Source organism: Centropristis striata, chromosome 7 (genome assembly GCF_030273125.1).
Source record: "Centropristis striata isolate RG_2023a ecotype Rhode Island chromosome 7, C.striata_1.0, whole genome shotgun sequence".
NCBI classification, from domain to species: Eukaryota; Metazoa; Chordata; class Actinopteri; order Perciformes; family Serranidae; genus Centropristis; species Centropristis striata.
In genome coordinates this window covers 21,338,216-21,355,056 of record NC_081523.1, presented here as the reverse complement: position 1 = coordinate 21,355,056, position 16,841 = coordinate 21,338,216, and the positions used below count along the sequence as shown (strand labels likewise).

The following is a 16,841-nucleotide window of genomic DNA, read 5'->3' as shown; positions in this document are numbered from 1 at the left end:
CATCGTTTTTGGCCATTTCCAGGTCGCATACTTTAACGAACTCCTCCTACAGATTTCATCCTATGGACTTCAAACTTGGTCAGTACCATCACAAGGCCTTTGGGATCAAAAGTTATTGAAAGCTTTACCGACGGTCACACTATGTGGGCGTGGCATGCCGCCAAAATATGCCATCTCGCCATAACACACGAGACTGCATAACTTGACCATACATTGTCCAATCTGTCCCAAATTTCACATACGTGATTGGGGTCCAGCCCGGGACACACCCACGGGTCAATAGTGACACACAGTCATAGCGCCCCCTGCTGGCTACAGGAAGTAACATGTTTTACACCTACCACAAGCACAGTTGTAGGAGACACACAATTTGGTATGCATAGGGACTGAGCCAACAGCGCTGCGTCCGATGTGCCCTCCCCTGACGGCGCCTCCCCCGACGGCTCCACTCTGCGAGGGCCCGTTCAGTACTGCGCGCAGTCCTAGTTATTATTAGGGACCGAGCACTAACGGTGCAAGGACCCTATTGAAATTGAAGGAATTATTATTATTATTATTATTCCGGAAAATAAATCGCATTTTTGGGGCCTTTATCATATTCAAAAACTCACCATATTTGGAATATACATAAATCTCTGGTGAAATTTACGTATTCTTGTGGTCACGGGAATGGGCGTGGCACAATGACTCAACAGCGCCCCCTTGAAAGTCAAGAAAATTCAGCCCCTCGCACAGGAATGTCGTACAGACACGAAATTTTCCACGTACATGTATCATGGGAAGCCGCACAAAAAAGTCTCATGAACCCATACCCGAAAACGAACAGGAAGTCGGCCATCTTGGATTGAATATCGCACTTTTCATCGTTTTTGGCCATTTCCAGGTTGCATACTTTAACGAACTCCTCCTACAGATTTTACCCGATTGACTTCAAACTTGGTCAGTACCATCACAAGGCCTTTGGGATCAAAAGTTGTATAAATCTTTACCGACAGTCACACTATGTGGGCGTGGCATGGCGGCAAAATATGGCGTCTCGCCATAAAACACGAGATTGTTATAACTTTTCCATTCTTTGTCCGATCTTGTCCAAACTTGTCATGCTTCATCAGAGTCCAGCCCTTAACACTTCTACATAACAATATTTCATAAAGCCCCGCCCCTTATGCTTTATCCACGCCCCCTTTTACAAAATGACCACGTTGCGTATTTTACATAACTCCTCCAACAGATTTCGTACCATTGACTTCAAACTTGGTCAGTACCATTACAAGGCCTTTGGGATCAAAAGTTGTATAAATCTTCACCGCCTGTCACACTATGTGGGCGTGGCATGTCGGCAAAATATGGCGTTTCGCCATAACAGACGAGACTGTATAACTTGACCATACATTGTCCAATCTGTCCCAAATTTCACACACATGACTAGGGTCCAGCCCAGAACACACCCACATGTCATTATTGACACACAGTCATAGCGCCCCCTGCTGGCTACAGGAAGTAACTTGTTTTACACCTACCACAAGCACAGTGGTAGGAGACACGCAATTTGGTACGCATAGGGACTGAGCCAACAGCGCCGTGTCCGACGTGCCCTCCCCTGACGGCGCCTCCCCCGACGGCTCCACTTTGCGAGGGCCCGTTCAGTACTGCGCGCAGTCCTAGTTATTATTATTCTTCTCCCAAATGAATTGCCTTTTTGGGGGCTTTATCATATTCAAAAACTCACCAAATTTGGAATATACATAAATCAGATTTGAAATTTACGTATTCTGGTATTCGCGGGAATGGACCTTGCAAAATGACTCAGTAGCGCCCCCTTGAAATTTTCAAAACATCCTCACAATATAGGTTTTTTTCACGTAGACACACGAAATTTGGTACATACGTGTATCATGGGAAGACGCACCAAAAAGCCTCAAGAACCCATACTCGAAAACGTACAGGAAGACGGCCATCTTGGATTGAATATCGCACTTGTCATCGTTTTTGGCCATTTCCAGGTCGCATACTTTAACGAACTCCTCCTACAGATTTCATCCAATTGACTTCAAACTTGGTCAGTACCATCACAAGGCCTTTGGGATCAAAAGTTGTATACATCTTTACCAACGGTCACACTATGTGGGCGTGGCATGGCGGCAAAATATGGCGTCTCGCCATAAAACACGAGATTGTTATAACTTCTCCATTCTTTGTCCCATCTGGTCCAAACTTCTCATGCTTCATCAGAGTCCAGCCCTTAACACTTCTACATAACAATATTTCATAAAGCCCCGCCCCTTATGCTTTAGCCACGCCCCCTTTCATAAAATGACCACGTTTCATACTTTACATAACTCCTCAGACAGATTTCACCCCATGGACTTCAAACTTGGTCAGTACCATCACAAGGCCTTAGGGATCAAACGTTGTATAAATCTTTACCGACGGTCACACTATGTGGGCGTGGCATGGCGGCAAAATATGGCGTCTCGCCATAACACACAAGACTGTATAACTTGCCCATAAATTGTCCAATCTGTCCCAAATTTCACACACATGATTAGGGTCCAGCCCAGGACACACCCACGTGTCAATCGTGACACACAGTCATAGCGCCCCCTGCTGGCTACAGGAAGTAACATGTCTTACACCTACCACAAGCACAGTGGTAGGAGACACGCAATTCGGTACGCATAGGGACTGAGCCAACAGCGCCGCGTCTGATGTGCCCTCCCCTGATGGCGCCTCCCCCGACGGCTCCACTCTGCGAGGGCCCGTTCAGTACTGCGCGCAGTCCTAGTTATTATTAGGGACCGAGCACTAACGGTGCGAGGACCCTATTGTAATTGAAGGAATTATTATTATTCATCTCCCAAATGAATTGCCTTTTTGGGGGCCTTATCATGTTCAAAAACTCACCATTTTTGGAATATAACTTGATCTCACGTGAAATTTACGTTTTCTAGTATTCGCGGGAATGGGCGTGGCAAAATGACTCACTAGCGCCCCCTAAATTTCACTACCTCACACAGGTTTGTCGTAGACACACAAAATTTGGTACATACGTGTATCATGACAAGACGCACCAAAAAGTCTCAAGAAGCCATACCCTAAAATGTACAGGAAGTCGGCCATCTTGGATTGAATATGGAATTTTCGCCATTTCCACTCCGCATACTTTAACGAACTCCTCCTACAGATTTAACCCGATGGACTTCAAACTTGGTCAGTAGCCTCACAACGACTTTGGGATCAAAAGTTGTATAAATCTTTACAGACGGTCACACTATGTGGGCGTGGCATGGCGGCAAAATATGGCGTTTCGCCATAAAACACGAGATCGTTATAACTTCTCCATTATTTGTCCGATCTGGTCCAAACTTCTCATGCTTGATCAGAGTCCAGCCCTTAACACTTCTAAATAACAATATTTCATGACGCCCCGCCCCTTATGCTTTATCCACACCCCCTTTTACAAAATGACCACGTTGCATACTTTGACGAACTCCTCCTACAGATTTCACCCGATTGATTTCAAACTTGGTCACTACCATCACAAGGCCTTTGGGATCAAAAGTTGTATAAATCTTTACCGACGGTCACACTATGTGGGCGTGGCATGGCGCCAAAATATGGCGTCTCGCCATCTAACACCAGACTGGCTAACTTGACCATACATTGTCCAATCTGTCCCAAATTTCACACACATGATTAGGGTCCAGCCATGAACACACCCACGTGTCAATATTGACACACAGTCATAGCGCCCCCTGCTGGCAACAGCAAGTAACATGTTTTACACCTAGCCCCAGCAGTAGGTCTCACGTAGACACACGAAATTTGCCACACACATGCTTCATGTGGAGACGCACCAAAAAGCCTCTTGGACCCATACCTCAAACCCAACAGGAAGTCCGGCATTTTGATTTGAAAATGGCACAATTCATTGTTTTTACCCATTTCCACCTCGCATACTTTAACGAACTCCTCCTACAGATTTCACCCGATTTACTTCAAACTTGGTCAGTACCATCATAACAACTTTGGGATCAAAAGTTGTATAAAGCTTTACTGACGGTCACAATATGTGGGCGTGGCATGGCGGCAAAATATGGCGTCTCGCCATAAAACACAAGATCCTTATAACTTTTCAATAGTTTGTCCAATCTGCTCCAAACTTCTCATGCTTCATCAGAGTCCAGCCCTTAACACTACATAACAATATTTTATAAAGCCCCGCCCCTTATGCTTTATCCACGCCCCCTTCCATAAAATGACCACGTTTCATATTTTAACCAACTCCTCCTACAGATTTAACCAGATTTACTTCAAACTTGGTCAGCACCATCACAAGGCCTTTGGGATCAAAAGTTATCAAAAGCTTTATTGACCGTCACAGCATGTGGGCGTGGCATGCTGCCAAAATATGGCATATCGCCATACAACACAAGACTGTATAACTTGGCCATACTTTGTCGAATCTGTTCCAAATTTCACACACGTGATGAGGGGGCAGCCTGGAACACACCCATGTGTCTATATTGACACACAGTCATAGCGCCCTCCGCTGGCTACAGGAAGTAACATGTTTTACACTTAGCCCCAGCAGTAGGTCTCATGTAGACACACGAAATTTGCCACACACGTGCTTCATGTGGAGACGCACCAAAAAGCCTCTTGGACCCATACCTCAAACCCAAGAGGAAGTCCGCCATCTTTAATCGAATACAGCGTTTTTTGCCTTTTCCACGTTGCATGCTTTAATGAACTCCTCCTACAGATTTCACTCGATTAACTTCAAAGCCTCTTGGAGCCATACCTCACACAATCACAAGAGATGATGATTATGCATTATGTAGAGGACTGATGGTCTTCACGGTGGTGGGTTGCTGTGGTAGTATGCCCAATATTGATCAATCAGGACGTTGCTGTATCTTCATCATACTTTGTGTGGCATGCTCCTACACACTTCTACATCCAAAATATTATAAAGCCCCTGCCTGCTAGGGTTAAACCACACACCACATGGAAAGTTAGGCAAAACCTGCACTAGCTTCTACTTGGAAGTGGCAGCATTTCTTTTTATGGCACAATTGTGTTTTTGTTCACCAAACTTGTATAACCAAAACATCATTGTTGCATTACTTTACTTGACCTTTATGACTTATAATGAATGTTTTTATAATGTTGCTACACTACAGGAAACAAACACTTTACCTTATATTTCTTTCTGTAACACAATGCATGTTAGTTCTAATGCTGTTGCAACGCAGAAAACAAAACTTGTTTTATTTTTTTACATAAAACAATGGAAAACAAATTAAACATGCACATCCACATAGTTAAATAGTAATACATAAGGGAAACACTTGTTTTTATAATTATGCTTTTTAGTACAATAACATAACAATTGAAACAATACATGCACATAAATTCATTACAATAATAACATCAATATAATATTCTGCCATGACATTTTGGAATGTTTATTATGTAAATGAGCATAAAATAGCCTGGTGGTCACTAAAGTATGCTTCCACTTCAAGTTCCTTTCTCTGTGGTGGGTTGTGCAACAAGTTGAACATACCATTTATTTGTAATAAATGTGTCGACTGTTGATGACTTAAAAATGTCATCATTGAAATCACCCATCACCCATGGCATTACATTCCAGAAAACGTTTGCACCCCAATCAACAGACAGAAACAACTGGGAGATGTACAAAATGGTTTATTACAGTCACAAAATGTTCACACAGTCAGTGAAGGTTGCAACAGCTGGTCCGGCAGAATAAGGCACACAGGACACTGGAGAAACACAAGAGAGAAACATGGTTAAAAACACTCACTGGAACAATCCCAGCAGAAAAACATGGTTTACTACTTACTGGGTTAGCTGCCACAGGACTTAGTCTTAATAGCAGGGTTAGGTACTGAATGATTTCAGGTCAGTCTCAGCCTGCCAAGTTGCGCCCCTGCCACACCCACACATGACCTGCAGAGTAACAACAGAGAAGGGAGGGGAGAAAAGACAGGCAAAACAAAACCAAAGTACAAACGCAAACAGAGTCCTCACAGAACACATGTTAATACAGGACATGTTTTTTCTCCAATATCTTGTTCTTGGGCTGAATGGACTAAATTCTTAGTCATTTTAATAACCCTTTGCCACCAGCAAGGCTGTCTCTGTTTGAGTCAGTTGTAATGCATGTAGTTGTATTTAGTTATTTTACAGTTTACGGCTTTCATATAAATGTCAAAACGATCAGCAGGACATCCCAGGGACTTGAACCCCATCCCAGTAAACTAGGAGTACCATTACGAATGCCTTTTGCTTTTTGACACTACAAGGTAAAGCAAAACCTGCATTTGCAACAGCATAGAAATGGTAGCATTTAACATTATGACATAATTGTCATGTGGATAACTATGTAATTAGTCCAATTTTTATTCACTGATATGACCTACATTATTTATAAAAAAAACATGTTAGCTCTAATGCTGTTGCAATGCAGAAAACAAAACTTGATTTTTTTTTTCACATAAAATAATGGACAATAAATTAAACATGCACATCCACATAGATAATTAGTAATACATAAAAGAAACATTTTTTTACATATGAGAACTACTTTTTTTTACAATTATGCTTTTTAGTACAATAACATAACAATTGAAACAATACATGCACATAAATTCATTTCAATAATATCATCAATATAATATTCTGCCATGACATTTTGGAATGTTTAATATTTAAATGAGCATAAAATTGCCTCGTGGTCACTAAAGTATGTCTGTAAAACTACCGCTTCCACTTCATGTGTTGATTTAACATACACATGATCTATCAGTGTTCCTTTCTCTGTGGTGGGTTGTGCAACAAGTTGAACATACCCTTTGTTTGTAACAAATTTGCTGACCGTTGATGACTTAAAAATGTCATCATTGAAATCACCCATGACTGCAATTGTGTTACTTTTTGTGTCCAGACAATCCAGTAATTTACCTAAGTTTTCTTTAAATAAAGTCATGGGATAAGACGGTGGCCTGTAAATTACTGCTATAACTAGACTGTACGCCACACAGTTGAATATTAAACATTCCAAATTGACATCTGACAAACGCATCACATCCCCCACTACACCCTCTAAGCTATAGATGCCAACACCACCATGTTGTTGGTCTTGCAAATTTAACATTGCTGGGTTGCTGCCACTATAACAAACAGTACGAGGTTGACTATGAAAACTGTAACCATCAATATTTACACTATCTTCTGATAAAGAAGCAGGTAACCATGTCTCTGTTACAGCAATACAGTTAGGCTGTAAATGCTGTGTACACAAGACCAAATCCTCTATATGCCTTCTCAAGCTCTGCACATTCATCAGAAACACAGTAAAAGTCTGTGAACTGAGTGTGTGCCTTGCTATACTGTTAATCAAAAATGGCCGCATATTCCCTATAGCTTCCCTGATGCTAGCTCTACAATATATAGCCTTCTCATCAAATTCCTGAATAACTAACCCTGACAAAGACCTAACACGACTCAATGCTACATAGGCCTGACCTGCACAAAATACCCTCTTAAGTGACACTACGGCTTTATCTACTGTAAGTCCCTGAACTTTATGTACGGTACACGCCCAAGCAAGTTTCAGTGGAAACTGCCGGCGTAACCCACCACCTTTAAGTCCTGCCCTCTCCTCTACTGGTTCAATACCTGTAGATCCCATTGCAACAGCCTCTGCATGAGAACAGCCTTTCCTTCTCTGTGTTCCAATTGCACTGTCATCAAACTTCACATACACAGTTTGGGGAAACTTTCTCTCGTTGGTGGGATACACTACATGGGTAACAGCTCCACATACCCCATTGACCAGACCATCTTCTACATCTATATTTTTACACAACATTACACGAGCACCTTCACCCAGAAGCAGCGATGCAGCTAAACAAGTATTAGAGGCTACAGTGTGATGACCTTTCATCATTTCTAGCTTGCCTGTCTTCTTACTGTGACTAAAGTCCTGAGCATCTATCTCCACATATTCAGGACAAATCTCAAGCAACTGATCATAATTATGCTCATTTACTTGCCTATTAGTAGAGAATATATGTAACGCTGAGCTGACTTCACCTGTTTCACAACGTTTCAATACATCTATGTCACTAGCTAACATGGGAGTCTCCTTTGAACGCGTCCTCAGTCTGTTCAACAAGTCTGCAAACACACTGTCCTTCTGTCTAACTACAACCTTCAGCTCCACAACATGGAACAGACTAGACCACAAATCAAACACCACATCTTCTACATAAAGGGGCTTCCCTTTCACTGGCGGCAACTGATAAAAATCTCCCACTGCAATAACACTAACATTCCCAAAGGGTGAATGGTCACCTGGCTGCTTAATCTGCCTGAGTCTCCCATGGACATAAGCCAACACCTTATGATCAACCATGGAGATTTCATCTATGATCAATATTTGCAAAGTACTATATTTCAAACGTAACGAATTAACCTTTTCCTCCCCCAAAGGTGTATATGGTAACCTTACATCTTTCCCTATGCTAAGTGCTGTATGGATAGTAGATGCATTTAGATTGTATGCTGCTATCCCTGTTGGAGCAGTCAACAAAACACAAGTGTCGTCTGGCTGCGGACACACACTTGACAACAACCTAATTGCCTCATATTGAAGTGCCTTAATTAAGTGACTCTTTCCTGTCCCGGCACCTCCTGTAATAAAAACATGAAATGGGGCTGGATTTTTCCCCATCACCTTGTCTAAACACCACTGCCTCACCTGATAAAAAACCCTCATCTGTGTCTCATTTAGAGAGCGAAGCAACGCCAGACCGTCACTTCGACACAAGATGTTGTTTTTCTTTTGTAAATGCACCATTTTCTCGCTATTCACAGATAAATCTGGTATATGTTCCTGCTGCTCATCATCACCCTTATGTCTGTCCTGCCTACCTATCTGCTCACACTCTAACCTGTCCATCTCCTGCACTGGGCACAGCTCACACCACGCATCCTCTAACACACCTTCCCTATCAACAGCCTCCTGAATATTATCTAACTCATCTGCATCCTTTTCAAACTTGCTCCTATTTACATCAACAACCACCTTAACCAAATGAATCACTCCATCACCTAACCTAACACTGCCAGTACTATAAAAGTCCTCATAGGTCGCAAACCCTTGAGGCTTCAGCTGCCCATCTGTGCGATATGGCAGAAACAACTGCAGGAGACTTTGATGAAATAATTCTGGGTTATTGGTCTGTGAAAAACGCACATAACGAACAACTGCAGGTTGTGTACGCGTTCTTCTCAACACATAACCACAATCACCACCAAGTTTTATCCTATTCTTTGAGCGCTCACTATTTGACAGAACACGATACTCGGATGCAAATGTTGCCATACACATATCTTCAAAAATGTCATCTTTTGGTCTGTTCTTATAACGATCTACACAACTAGTCATCCACATGTCTTGTGATGTGAGATCCTGTGAGGCTGCCCTTTGTTTTAACACATTTAAAGGCAGACTCATTCTAACAACATGATCCCCGCATGGCACAAAAACAACCTTCCTAGAACATTCCTTAAGATGCATGTTTGTTAACCTATACACTGCCTCTTGAGCACACACATCTCTGTTATGTAAATACACACTGCCTAAACTCTTCAATGCCTCTCTAGCACTAACATTCCCTTGCTTAGAAGCTTCCTTATGAGCATTCCCCAACAACAAACCCATCTCTTTCTCTGACTTGGAAATATAAGATATAATATACACTACACAAGCATAAGCATTAACCACAAACTGGATGTCTATATTAGCATTCCAGCATTTCAACAACTTCTTACTATACTGATTTATCCATACCTCACCAACATTCCTCTTCAGCACTACATTTGTTTTCCGCGCAAGAATGTCATATATTTTCTCAAAACTTCTTTGGTTTATCCCTAAACTAACATACAGCTGTTCCAGACTATCAAAGCTACTGTTCTCATCAGAAAGAGCAGTTTTGATCTTATCTAAAATACTACGCGCTAAAGCCCTTCTCTCCTTCTGATCTACACCTTCTGCATCCTGCTTCTTCAACTCTTCCTCACTTTCCTCACGACTAATAAATGTACGAAGAGAAGCAGGCCTGGGAAAATTAAAGCGACACACAGTATTGTTTTTCTTACATGTCTTTGAATGCCGCTTTGAATGCTGCTGTACACTTTTAACTATGTCCAATAATGCCTCATCATCTGACGGTAGCTCACACGTGACATACTCATCAATAAACTCAACGACCTCCTCATCTGTGTTTTTATCTATCAATGGAGCATTCTCAATCCAAAACAGACAATGTACATGCGGTGAACCACGCTGCTGGAATTCTACCCTATAAAAATAATCCTTAATTTTACCTATCGGATTGGATGGAGACATCAACACCTCCCTCAAAAAACAATGCCAACGAAAATCAAACATTCTAGCTGCAGTAACTGGATTACGACGCAACAGTTCACACCTCTCTGCCCATTCCAACTCCTCTGCGGTCTGATTTCTACCTTCCTGTTTCAAGATGCTAGCAAGGAGGTTTTTCCAACGCAAATCAGCTGAAGAAAATGAACAAAACCAAGTAGGGACACCTAGCTGACGGACACAAGCCAACAAATCCTTCTGTGCTCCCTGCCAAAAAGATGGAGTACCTCTAATAGGTTTAAGAAAACGATACCCATCATCATGCTCCAACAACTGCTTTAATGAATCCTCATCATTTACAACAGAACTACTAACCCTTTGAGCATGGCCACCTCCTTTCCCTTTCCTTAAAGCTATAGAAACATTAGACACTACCTGCTCCACCTCTGACATATACTGAGCAAAAAATATATATTCCACATTGTGTGCAAACCGGCCATCTGCATGCAAAATCCTGTTATTAAAATACCGAGACAATGTCAAACGATGCTGCCTACTATCATGAAAAGTAGGACAGCCTTTAGGAAACAACACAGGGAAGCATTTAGCTTCATTAGACTGATCTGACAACAATTTCACCGGAGAGTTACCTTCTGCTGGAGCTACATTCAGTACAGAATCATAATACTGGTCCAGCGCTTCCTGACCAATATCAACTGGCATGAGACATGTGTCTTGAAACATACAATGCTGCTGTCTATCATGAATAAGCTCATCTTCACCATCATCAACCTTTTCTACACTTTGTTCATTACAGTCCTTATCCTGCTCTACAACATCTGCCTCCTTACTAAACCTGTTTAACCAGCGTTCATTAAACTCTACATCCTTGTAATGCACATTTGTCTGTTTTAAATACTGCAAAGCCCCTTTCACATGCATACTATCAACATACTGATACTCATAATGCCCTTTATATGTCAGCTTACGCTTCAACTTCACAGCCAACAAAGATCCCTCCATTTCTGTACGTGGCAGTAAATTGCTTGTTTGCACAATATTTGCTGGAACACACGTAACTGGTCCATGAACACCATTTTGACCACCTTTAGGCAACGCTAACATCTTCATAAATGGAATATGCAATGCAATCAAATGTTGTTCTAAACTATTCAAGCAGGCCAATTCTGCTGGAATGGGATCAAGACCTAAATTGTTAACTGCACATTCTGGTGGCACTACACCTTTACTCATCTTATAATGACAGGTGTAACACACCCACAATTGACCTCTAGCTGTCTCCAACCACTGACAGGGTACTACACATTCCTCATCACACTTGTGTAAATATTCCTCACTAATACATTGATCACCAATCACAGCTATATAATCACCTTTCTTACAACATAAAACCTGATGTCTAAACAACAATCTATGGCAAACACAACACACAAATTCTGGCCCATTTTTTACTTTCTCCAAAAACTGATCCATGACAAAATCAAATTGCTCTGCCTTCTCTTTTATCTGTTGTGTCTTTAGTCTGTTCCCTGCTTTAACACGCAGCTTATGCTCCACGTTACCATGATACTTCCTTGTACTCATGGCTTTTACACATTGCCTGTGATCACCATCTTCCCTGTATTTCCTTATACTCATCCTCTTCACATTTTGCCTATGCAACTCCATTGACTTATACTTTTCTACACTCTGCTTTTGAAACCTCGCCCTATGCAACACATAATATTCACGCATTTTCTGATCTTTCTTTCTTTGCATCTCACTGCCCTGATACTTTTCCTTCTTTTGGATTGCGCTTTTCCTTCTCAAATATGCTGACAAACTATAACTACCCTTGCCACTAGGTGTATTTCCACTACTCTGTGCCTGTCTCACTGAACTCCGTGTACACATGTATTGAGTCTCAGCTGCCTGACGTAGCTTACACAACTCTAAACAACCATGTCCATCTACAGTCTGAACACAAACAACAGTCTCATAATGATTACCGTTACAATTCTCCAAATACACGCCCTGACATGACAACTGCCTCCCCTTGCAACTAAATTCAAGCCAGCGATCACCACAGTAGGTGAATATGTTTACTCCTAAAAAATCTGCTGCAGCTTGAATCTCTACTTCAGTTGCCCAACTGTGAAGACTGCGCATCTTGGAAGTACTAATGTACTCTGCCACCGAAGAATACTCGCTTCTCAAAATACTCTTGTATCTTACAGCATCACTTTCTAACTGCTTTACAACTGCATTTCGAACCATCCTGTGCTTCTTCTGTGTGCCACACACTGCCTGACTGACTGCTCTAAAGAAACAATTCCCATCTGCAACTATCTTCTCCTTACTACATGGAGCTCCCAACACACCAACTTGTGTCTCCTCCACAACAGCCTTCACAGACTCGATGTTCAATTGTTTGCACAGAGCCTGTGCAACCTCATTCCTAACTGCATTAAACTGTAAGACTTTCCGACTGACATCACTCACAAAAACATCTGAATCACCTAAACTACCTTCACTCATCTTCACCTTCTTTGAAGCACCACTTCCTGATGAAACCAGGCGCTTCACACCTCTCTGCCTGACTGTACTGACTGATGGCTGAGAAACACACTGCTGACGTGAACTACAAGGCAACACATTCTCGCTGTCAGTATGGCCCTTGTCAACTACACAAACCCCAGCTATCTCAAACAGCTTGGGAGTTTGAAGATTGCACGCAAATTTACACATGTGTTCATACAAGTCGTCAAGGCTACTAAAATACACAACTACACTCTCTCCATTTCCATCTACCATTCCATCTGCACTGCGCGCATGAGAGTCAACCAATGCATACTGTCCATCCTGACCAATGATGGCACAAGTATTTCCATTTAATGTAAAAATGCATGTATCATATTTCATGAACATGCTTTGCAGTCCCTCACTCAGAGTTGTGAGCGCGCCATGACGCATAAAATCTCCCTCAACTACGTCAACATCACCAGACGCATTATCACCATATTCACACTCAAACTTGTGACCATGAGCAAGCATCTTCTTGGGCAAATCTCCAACACAAAGCAGTTCAGACCCACCACTGATCAAGTTGTTCTCTCGCAAACACGTATACAACCTGTCACCTGACTCCACAACCTGATCCAGTGTCCTGGAGTTCCACGAAAACACGCTGGCAATGCGATGCTTTGCTATGCCAGCCAAAGCTATCGCCATACACTGAACCCCTCTATATTTAAACCTAGAATCACCCTGATTGAAACTTCCCCGAACACTATTCCTACGCCTGACAGTCCTGCTAACCTCAGATGTGTGCCCTGTGTGTGTAGGTGTGCAAACAGAAGGAAGAACCTCACACTTACCTTTGGCAGCAGTAGGCTGTGCAGTCGCAAGCACCTCCCTCCCCACTGAGCTCCCAACAGGACCAGGAGCAGGAGGTGATGTGCTCGCAGACACCAAGCTGGGTGTTGCCTGCACCTAAAACAACATCACATAACAAAAATCGAATCAATACTCTGCACAACCATAAAATGACCACCCACATTAAAACATAGAAGATGTACAATTATAAAGGGACAGAAAAAAAACAAAGTGTACCAACCTCCTCAGCAGCAGCCGGCCCTTTGTAACCACCAACAGGGCCCTTCACATGAACAGCTGCAGCCTTGGCCTATGGAAGGAACAATGTCATAAACTTCAACAAATGGATACAACCACATCATCTTTTCTTTGATTCACAAGCAGCATTAGTAAACATTATAAACTAAAATAGCATTAATATATGGCTACTCAAACTGGCCAAACAATAACAATTTCTGTCCAATACTGTGTCTTGCCAATAATAACAAAAACATCAAACCTGTGGAGTGGCCACACGCCTCGCAGCAACAACCCGCCGGCGCCCTTCCACCTATTGGTATAAAACACATGAGAAAACTTTTAGCACATTGGGAAAAACCTCCAACCGTAAGGACTTCAGACCGACATTTTCTTATCCACAACAGACAAAACTGTTACTTTACCTGACATTGAGGAACAGCAGTGCCATCTTCTGGACTGGCCAGATGTGATGGAACAAGCTGTTCCATCGCATCCAAGATGGCACTGCTGAACCTGACCGGTGTCAGTGGGATGAAGCACTCCTTCAGCAGAACCTGTGACATGACACAAAGACCGCTGTTGACCACTTTCTAATAAGACACCCCACACTTTTGTTTATCTGAAAGCATAATAACAAACCTGCTGAAGAGCGTCACCACAGGAGGCCTTGGGCTGCTTCCTCTGTATTGACAGAAATGGCACACTTTTAAATAAACAACTAATTGCGCTTCAACAAACATCATGTTCATGTCCAAATCACTGTGTCAAACCCCTTACCTTGCTGCCAGGTCGAACGACAGCCCACTGGTAAGGGTCTGGTCGAGGTGGCGCCACGACCTCACCCTTCACCACGATACGTGGAACAACCCTGGGTCGACTGGCAGCAGGAGGAGCTGCAGGCACAGGCGCGGGTGCAGCTGGCTCCAGTGTCTGACAATAACACAGCAAAAACAAACATCATACTTAACTTAATTGAAATAGCACGTGTTGAAACCCAGCCCTCATCAAATACCAATACACACATACATAAAACAACTGGCAACAAACACAAGCACTGTTAAAAAACATCACAAAACACCAAAGTCATTTTGCTTTTATTACATTGACTAACCTGACAGGCAGCAGCCCAAAACAGCTTCACCAGGATCCCCATCCCAAGAGTGTCGCTCAGGTGAATCTGCGAAATAATCACAAACAAATGGTCATGTCACATTCACTGAACTACACCAGAAGCGTTTCCATTTGGTACAAATATAGTGTACTTACACCATCGCGCCAGCTCCACAGCTCAAGGCAGTCCAAAGGGAAGTGCTCCACAGTGGACTTGTAGGGGACACCTTCAATACAAAAATAGGCATCAGACTAAAGATTCACACATTTATACATACATTACATACTTTGATTTAAAAACATACCGATGCTGGCAGCAACACGGTGGTACTCCTGGCGCAAAAAGTCCTGCAGGGAGACCTCCACCGTAAGGCGTGGAGGGAAGTCCACCACCACCACCTGTTCAGAAAAAAACAATTTTTAGTTATAAATGTATTCTTCTCTGCCAAAAGTCTAAGCCATACATTATGCAACAGTTTATACCACCTAATCATAATGGTACCATAAACCAACAATACCCATTACATAAAAAGATGCCTACCTTAGGGAAGTTCCCACACAGTGCCTCAATGAGCGTGCCAAACTCCTGCCCTGCCTCTGTGACAGTCCTACTGGATGTCAAGTTGTTGCTGGGGGCCAGCAGACAGACCAAGTCAGGTTTTCGAGGTAAAAGCGGCAACGCTTCTTTTACCTCGCTACCCAACTCAGCTGCACTGGCCCCCGGCGACGACAAGACCCCAAAGGACAACTTACCCTCAGGCATGAACACGAAGTTGTCAGCAATGGCTCGCAGATGGGAGTCACCAACAAGAAGCACGAACTGCAAATACACAGACATTTTTCCCATCCATGATTACAAACAACCCTTCTATTGGTATGAAACATTCATTTTATGTTGCTATTTCTTGTACCAACAATACCTTCTTATCTGGACACTCCGGTGGGAGGACCAGCTTCACAGTCTTGCTGGTGACAGCTGATGGTGGCCAAACCAAAGCAGCATGTCGCGGCCCTGTCCCCACACCTATACAAAACAGACACAACAAATACACAATCCACACTTAATTGCAACATCACGACTTATGCAAACTACAATATCAAAAAACACTTCAAGACTACTGCAAATATTACTGCATAACGACAACTCGACAATCATGCCAAAACAATATACACACAAGGACAATTTTGACAACTGCAAATTGGGTACATACGCTCTGCAATGGTCGGCGTGTGACGCTGAGCTCCCACACGGATGCGCTCCCCCCACCTCTGCTTGGCAGCCTGGGCACGTCTGTAGGACTTCCCTCTGGGCATCTAAGAGATGAGACAGGCACACAGACACACACACACACAAGCACAGACACACAAACACACACAAAGACAGGTGCACAGACACACACACAAAACAAATGCACAGACACAAACACACACACACACACACACACACACACAGAAGTACAGACAAAACACACACACACACACCCAATTCAGATATATATACACACACACACACACACACACACACAGACAAAGGTACAGACAAAACACACACACACACACACACAGTTCATATACACACACACACACACACGTTCAGACACACATACAAACACACACCAAGTTCAGATACACACACACACACACACACACACACACACACACAGACAAACAGACCCACATGCAACGAGAC

At 42.8% G+C, this 16,841-nt stretch overlaps 1 protein-coding gene and 1 long non-coding RNA gene across 2 annotated transcripts in view; one reads left to right on the top strand and one right to left on the bottom strand.

Annotated features, from left to right (window-relative positions):
- Positions 1 to 16,841, top strand: part of fancc (FA complementation group C) — a 90,145-nt gene that overhangs the window by 26,973 nt on the left and 46,331 nt on the right. The gene's annotated exons all lie outside the window — the stretch shown is intronic.
- Positions 14,925 to 15,375, bottom strand: LOC131974265 (uncharacterized). Its single transcript, XR_009394649.1, has 3 exons — positions 15,308 to 15,375; positions 15,153 to 15,218; positions 14,925 to 14,971 (listed from the first exon to the last, which is right to left on the bottom strand). It is a non-coding gene; the product is annotated as an uncharacterized LOC131974265 (long non-coding RNA).